An 8,157-nucleotide genomic window follows, 5' to 3' on the forward strand; every position below is an offset into this window, starting at 1 on the left:
GGGCCACTCAGACAGTCCCCGCCGGAACCCGATCCGAACTAAAAGTCGACTCATTCAGGCGACTGCCTTCACATACTATACTTAACCCAATCTTAACGAAACTTACGCACCCTGACCAATAATGAATACTTGACCCACTAACTTCTACCACTGAAGAAAACCATCCCAATTCTCCCAAAATCCAAGAATCTAATACCTCGATTGAATCTCAAGCAAGAAAAACTATCTCGGAATGCAGTTATTATGACTTCTCGTTACAATCCGAACCACACGGAACCCTTCTGACACAGAATTACCTTGCTAATACCATTGCAAAATAGGACTCCTAACCATTCATTGTTGTTGATCCCTCCATCCGAAAACAAGGTGACTCCTAGCATGAGACTCAACTAGATAACCACTATAGAATAACATGTGCAACGCCAACATATTCCATAACTTCCTAGCTATATAACTTAACTTCTAGTGAGAACCATAGAGTTGGGGACTCTCAAAACTACAACCACTGAAACAATTCCATAAATATGCTTCCCGGGACTAAGAACCCATCAGTCCTAAACTTTTGAACCCATATTCCAGGACTGAGATCCATTTGTTGAACATACCCCTTATCTTTGACTAAGAATACCACCAAACATGTGAAACGAAGAACTCAAAACACACTGATTGCGAATTTCAACCGATCCCCAAACCAGAAGTTGTACCAAAAAACTTAAATACACCCTTGATTCCCTGACATGTCATTGCCAACCGACTGCTCCTACTGAAAAAGATGATCAATATAAAAAATTTGATATTGAATCCAAACCCATATCAGCTCATGTGTACCCCCACCTAGAAAATCACTCGATACACTCACTATGAACTTCATGAATTGAGGTTCCAAAACTGATACCCATTATTGTTGACCAACTTCAAAAGAAAAAAGCTCGCAAACAAACAAGATTTATAATGCAAACAATTCGCAAGAGACTTCTGATGTACAACTGATAGTCCCATCAACCCTTAATTGCCCATAGGTTCCACACCAGCACCACGGGGGCCTAAATATACTCGACCTCATTCTACAGCCTTAAAGGAACCCAAAACAATGCCCCTCTCAACGCTAATCGAACACCGCGATGCCATACTCTTTTATCATGCATAATTCTTTTCATAATACGGGCTGCTACCAACACAAAATCTGTCAAAAAAATGGTCGCACACGACCCAAAAATGGGATAGATGGTTACACACTATTGTTCCAATTTAGAGGATATGACCTCAAATAGACACCATGCATATAATTTGAACCAAGTAGTCCACTGATATCTTGTCAAACCCACATACTCCCTCTAACGACGATATCCAATGAACTTACTGTAATGCATACCATTAGGGAACCCACAACCTTACCCAAAGTTGAAGTACTAGAAGCTATAATGAGATGACGAACCTCGATCATTAATAGAAAACATTCTCATGCACGATCAAAACAAGATCCCATGCCTCAATTGAGACTGAACAGGCCCCATTAATACGTAACTAGCTTGAGAAGACTTCCAAGGTGATCTAGAAATTCTGCCAAAACCTTAGCTTGTTATGAACCAAAATTCCACACCGCAATCAAGGGTGAACATGCCTAGAAACCAAAGAAAATATAAAACATACGGAACTTGACAATAGGTTGACGCATCCAATGAAATATAACTAACACCACACTAACTTTTGAAGAACCTCCGCTCTATGATGAATGAAACGACCAATGATCGAGGACACATTGAAACTTGTTCCAATTAACCAAAACCCACTCAGAGATGAACATTCCCAATTCTAAAACTGATTTCTCGATCGAAAACTGCCCAAGCTAGACTATAAATAGCAATCCATAAAGCGAGCTGACAAATCCTCAACAACCGATACTCAACCTGAGTAATTCTAGCGACTCCTCATCTATTCATTGTCATCCCAAATGAAACCAGTGACTACAATGAGCTCCTTGACCAACTACTCTCTGCTGAGAGATAACTCTTGTATCTCCTGAACATATAGATATGATAGCCACTTACTCTACACCCCTGACTTGACCAAAACTTGAACCGAAATCCCGCATACCCGCACCACATATCCCTATTAAGCGTTCTTCCAACACCACAAACTCGAACAGATAGATGATCCTCCAAGCAGAATACCCAGTTCTCCCCCACTTAGGGTTCGAACTACCACCCATTGGTGTTGCAACCCAACCATATCTCAAACTAGCTTAACCATGTACAAACCATCCCTGACTCTTGGAGTGTATCACACACGCATGATGATCTTCCAAATAAGGATCTTGAAAACCCTAAGACATTCTGAATCAAATCTGGACTGCTGGGTAAGATTGGTCATGGGGTTATAGGGCGGACCGAGGTATTCCTTTAGACTACGGAGATGATTCAGCAGATCATGCAGAGATTGCATACTGCTTAGAATCGGCAGAAGAGCTATGTCGACCATTCCGATCCGAGTTGGAGTTCCAGGTCAGTGACATGGTGTTACTGAAGGTCTCACCGTGGAAAGGTATGATTTGCTTTAGGAAGATTTGCCAAGGTTGGTAAGGTCACCTACAGATTGGATCTTCCTGAGGAGCTCAGTCAGATTCATAACACTTTCCATGTTTTGCAGTTGCGAAAATGGCATATTGGATGAGGTCGTGGTGGTTTCATTAGATGATACTCTGGTTGATGAGCATCTGAATTAAGTTGAGAGGTTGGTAGCTATTCTGGAAAGGAAGATAAAGGTGTTGTGTAGCAAGGAAGTACCTTTGGTAAAGGTACAATGGCAGCACCGGAGGGTCTCCGAGTGGAGCTGGGAGCCGGAGGTTGAGACACGGGAGCATTACCCGGATTTGTTCACCGCATCAGACTTCGAGGGAGAAGTCTATTTCAAATGGGGGAGAGTTGTAACACCCCGATCTCCAAGTATGATAATTAATCGATTTTGCATATTTTTCCTCTGAAACACGGCGTGGTGAAGCCTCACCACGACATGTTGAGGAACTTTTGCGCCTCATGTTTTCATGCACCAACACGGCGTATTGGTGGGCAAACACGGTGTGTTGGCGGCTGGTTGAGAAAACCCTAATTTTCAGGGTTTTGCACCCTATATAATCTCTTTAAGTCCTACGGGGTGGTCTTTTATCAGCCTCCAACCCCCCATATTGACCCTTTAGAACCCTAATCATCTTTACATCTTATTGTGAGCTAATGTGGTGTTTTTGGAGCCAACGAAGGAAGAAGTTGGAAGAAAGAAGTAAGGATCCAACAAGCAATCCCTAATCTTTCAGTTTGGCACTCTTTTGGACCTTTGTAAGTGTCCAAGATCCGATTTTTATTCCTCTATGTTGCTAGATCTTGATTTTTGTCCCATTTTACTGTTGTTCTTGATTAAGGGGATGATTGGATCTCATAAAGTTAGCAACTTTATGAATCTCCAGGTCTAAGTGACCTTGTAGACTCGTGGATCTGGCCTATAGTCGAGTTTTGCTGCCATACATGGAGAGTAGGTCATAAATCCCCATTATTTTTTTTACCGATTTTGGGTTTAAGACATGCATTGGACATGCATGTCTATAAAGAACCGACTTTCGGGATGGTTTTGGTGCTAGAATCTGTTTTGGAAAGGATGGGTTTTAGACTTCAAGGATGAAGTTGGAAACTTTATCCTTTATTTAAATATTTGGGTCTAGATCTGAGCCTTGGAGTCCTTGAAAATGAAGAATAACTCTGAATGTATTAAGCTGTTGGAACTCGGGCAAACACGGTGTGTTTGCTGGTAAACACAGCGTGTTAGCTCAACATGGACTGCTGATCTTGATCGTTGACTTTGACTTTGACCAAGTTTGACCTTGAGGGTATTTTGGGTAGTGCTGGGATTTTGATGAAATTGGTCATTTGATGGTTGTAAGCATTTGGTGAGAGCTAAGATTTTGGGTCCTACCTTATCAGTTTTGTGCGGATTGTGAGGTGATTTTTTCTCACTATACCTTATCAGTTTTGTGGATGTTACATGTTGGTATCAGAGCCTTGGTTTAAGTGAAGGAACACTCGTGTGAATTCAGTCTTAAACTAAGGAAAAAGATTTTTAAAATGATTTTTCAAATGATTTTCAAAATAATCAAGGAAGATGCAATGTGTACGATCAATCGGAGCCAGTAAGTAGACCCCAAAATACCATATTGTTATTTGATATTGTGATATGTTAGAACAACATGATAACGATAGGCTAGGGATCTTCAGGATTTTGCATGATAAAATTGCCAGAATATATGATGCCTGGCAGCCTAGGGTTTTTCTATAATGAAATTGACATCATTGTTGTAGTTACTTAGTATATATATATATATATATATATATATATATATATATATATATATATACATACATACAAACATACATACATATATATATATATATATATATATATAGCCTTCCTTTAAGGTGTAAGGATTGAGTGTATGAGTATGCTAGAGAGTATGGCTAGGGTGTTGTGATGATCCTCTAAGACAAATACGGGTAGGTGTGGAAGGTAATATGGGCCCGTACTAATAAAAGCATGGGACCTATACACGTAGCAAGGAAGACACAACCTCTAGGGCTATGTTAGGAGTTGGTTCCCCGTTAGCATATGTGTGTTATCTCATATCCTCTTGGTTTTTTTTTCAATATGGTGACTACACATCAAGTTAAGGCAAGATCCGGTTCGGGATCAGGTGCTGGCCATCAGGGTGAGTCAACTGCTTTGGATGACAGCTTCAGGGAGATCCTGCAGGAGGAGGCTGTTGCTCATTTCCAAGCTCAGTTGCAATATATGTTTGGGTCTATCAAGACCACCATGATTGAGTACTTCAATGAGCGTTATGCTACTTTGTCTGAGGTTGTTGTTGCTATAGCCACTGCAGCTGTTGCGGTTGTAGGGGTTGGATTGGGTCAGGTTTTTCAGTATCTAGACTTTGACAATATGAAGCCCCCGACTTTCGATGGAGTGCAGGACCCGATCTTCACCGTAAGGTGGCTATCTGATGTGGAGGGATGCTTCTTCACTTGTTCATGTGTAGCTGACCAGAAGGTCAGGTGCACTCTGAACCTTCTCAGGACCGGAGTGAAGGATTGGTGGAGGCTTGCCACTAGTTCCTATTCTGCTGAGAAGAGAGATGTTGTGTTTTGGGATCAGTTCTCTAAGATGTTTCGCTCCCGATATGTTCTGTAGGTGGAGCGAGAGAGGTTGGCCTAGGAATACCTAGACTTGAGGTAGGGTTCTGAGACAGTAACGAAGATCGCCAAGATGTTTACAGAGAAGTTTATGTTCTGTCCTAAGTTTTCCGCATCTGAGCAGGCTCAGATGACCCATTACTCGAGCATGCTCAAGACGAAGATGAGACAGCTTGTTTCTACTCAACGCTATGGTACATTGTTGGAGATGCAAGTGTTGGATAAGGTGTCTAAGTCCATAACTATTTCGGGCTTGTACTTGACCCGACCCGGCATGGTCCATTTGGGTTGCATGGCACCATGCAATTGGATAGACTAAATGAGAGAAATAACACTTGGAGATTATTAATATATTATAAGTTCTAATATATTAATAATATTATTAGTTGATCAAAGAATTAATTTGGAATTAATTAAGTGATCAAAGGATAACTAATTAAATATATGGGTTGGTTATGTAAATCATCCATATCTTGTATAGTGGGCTAAGAAGCTCCATGGATTATCAAGTTGGGTTCTACCCATAGGATGCTCCATGGATGCTCCATGGGAGTTACAAACCCATGGGTCATGGAAATGAAGAGTCATGACACATTAGGGTTTACATGGTGTAACCCTAGATGTGCCAACACTATATAAGAGTCCCATTCTCCACAAAATTGGCGACAAACAAGTTGAACACTAAGAAACTAGAGGGCTTGGCCGATTTTGAGAAGTGTGTTATCTCAAGAGTCTTTCCAAGAGCATTTGGTGTTGTGTGAAGCATTTGAGGCATCACACTTGGGGTGCTAGGCTCACAAGGTTTCAAGGAACACAAGCAACAACAAGGTAAGTTATTCTATCTATGATTCAAGTTAAAATTGTTCCCCATGTTTGCTAGATAGGAATATAACCTTCGAATTCAACTTTGCATGATAATTAGACAAACATAGATCCAAGGTTATTAGGGTTGCATGTACACTTAGGAAGTGTTAGAATGCTCAAAACCCATCAGTGGTATCAGAGCCTAGGCTTGTTTGTTTGTTATTTGTGCTTAAAAGTTGAAGAAAGTCGAAAATCTTGCTGTCTGACTGATGGACTCGGCGAGTCCATGGGGAGGACTCGTCGAGTTCATGTGTATCTTCAACCTACTCGGCGAGTAGGTTTATGCACTCGGCGAGTAGGGTCGACAGAGTGCAGAATTTCGACTTAAGTTGCTGGAAATGGATTAGAATCATTACCCTAAAATGTTTTGGTACTTGAAAACTTGTTTTAGAAGGTGTAATGTCTTTTCTAACTCATTTACAACAACTAGTTATCAAAATTACAAAGATTAAATGTGATTTTGATTCTTGAAAGTGTTCATATTCATATTCATATTCTTATGATGTTTAGATGATCATAGGAATTATTTGTAACCTATGTGGTAGATTAATTCATGATCATAATGTGTTTTAATGGAGTCCATAACTTGTCCTCAAGTTATGGAAAACCAAAAGTCTCTTGGATTAAAAACCATTAAAAGAACACAAGAGTTAGGAAAAATGAAAAGTCCTCATTTTATTACTCTATTAAACTCATAAGTTACAAGAAATGAAAAGTTTTGAAAGTTTACAAAACTTGCCCTCAAGTTTTGGAACAAGTAAAGTTAAGTTAAAACTTTAGTTCCAACCCCTAGAATTTTAAAAGTTAAAATTCAACCCTTATACTTATATTATTATGATTTAATAATTATATATATATATATATATATATATATATATATATATATATATATATATATGTATAAGAACAAAGTCGTCTTACCGCTAGTACGCCTCATTCACGAAGCCGGTCTATAAGGTGGGTATAAGGTTGTTGCCTATAAAATGGTGACTTAATGGGTGTCCACTCTCACCCACCGCTTGCTTGATCGGTGGAGGGTCGTTAGCCGAACGGGTAAGACAAGGACTTATTAATTCTCATTCAAAGTATGATGAATATTATAAAGTAACTAAATGTTTTATTAAATTCCCAATCTTAGTTACTTTAGGAAAAATGTGAATAAGGTGCTATTCCAGGAAATTACACTTTACACTTTGATTAAGTCGTTGGTGGAGCGTGTGTGGTTAACCGGCACACTAACTTGGACTTAACAAGGTAGGTAAAGGGTGACTTAGGGTTTATTATAGTATCGATGGAGCGTGTGTGGTTAACCGGCACATCGATTGAGTGATAAACTTTAAGGGTACCAAGTGATTTGCATGGTTACTTCACACCTCGTTTTGTGATCCTCGGTATCCCAGTCACAAAACTTGGAGGGCACACTCGAGATTGAAACATGCCTTTGAAAAGTTCATTGAATCTCAAAGAATCTAGGAATTTCTAAGAACCATTCAAAAACCTAATACTAAAATATTGCGGTTTTCGTGGTGGAAATTGGTGAATCGTCATTCACCTACCTTTCAAATATGATATAGTTTAGATTACGGCATACCTCTTCTAAGTTATATTATATTGTGATTGGATCCTAGCCTTAATACTACATTTGGGTGTTTTATTAAGGACTCTCTTATATCTAAACTAATCTTGTCCTCTTTCCTTCAGATGTCTTTCAACAATGCTTATGGCTCTAATCCTAATGGCTCCTTTACCCTTATGAACTTGTGTGGGAAAGTCACCTTTGATGGATCCAACTTCAATGAGTGGATCCGAAACATCAGGATGATTACCCGCTACGAGGACAAAGAATATGTCCTTGACAAGGAGCTTAAGGAGATTGATGAGTCCACTGCAACTCCTCAGGAGATCGCTGAATTTCGGGCACATGAAAGGGATGCTACGAAAGTGGCTTGCATCATGACGGCCACGATGACAGCGGAACTTCAAAAGTCTTATGAGGATTTCTACCCTTATGACATGCACCAAGATTTGATGGAAAGATACCATCAAAGTGCAAGACAAGAGA

This window comes from Lactuca serriola, chromosome 3, assembly GCF_051521515.1.
Source record: "Lactuca serriola cultivar US96UC23 chromosome 3, Lser_US96UC23_V15, whole genome shotgun sequence".
NCBI lineage: Eukaryota > Viridiplantae > Streptophyta > Magnoliopsida > Asterales > Asteraceae > Lactuca > Lactuca serriola.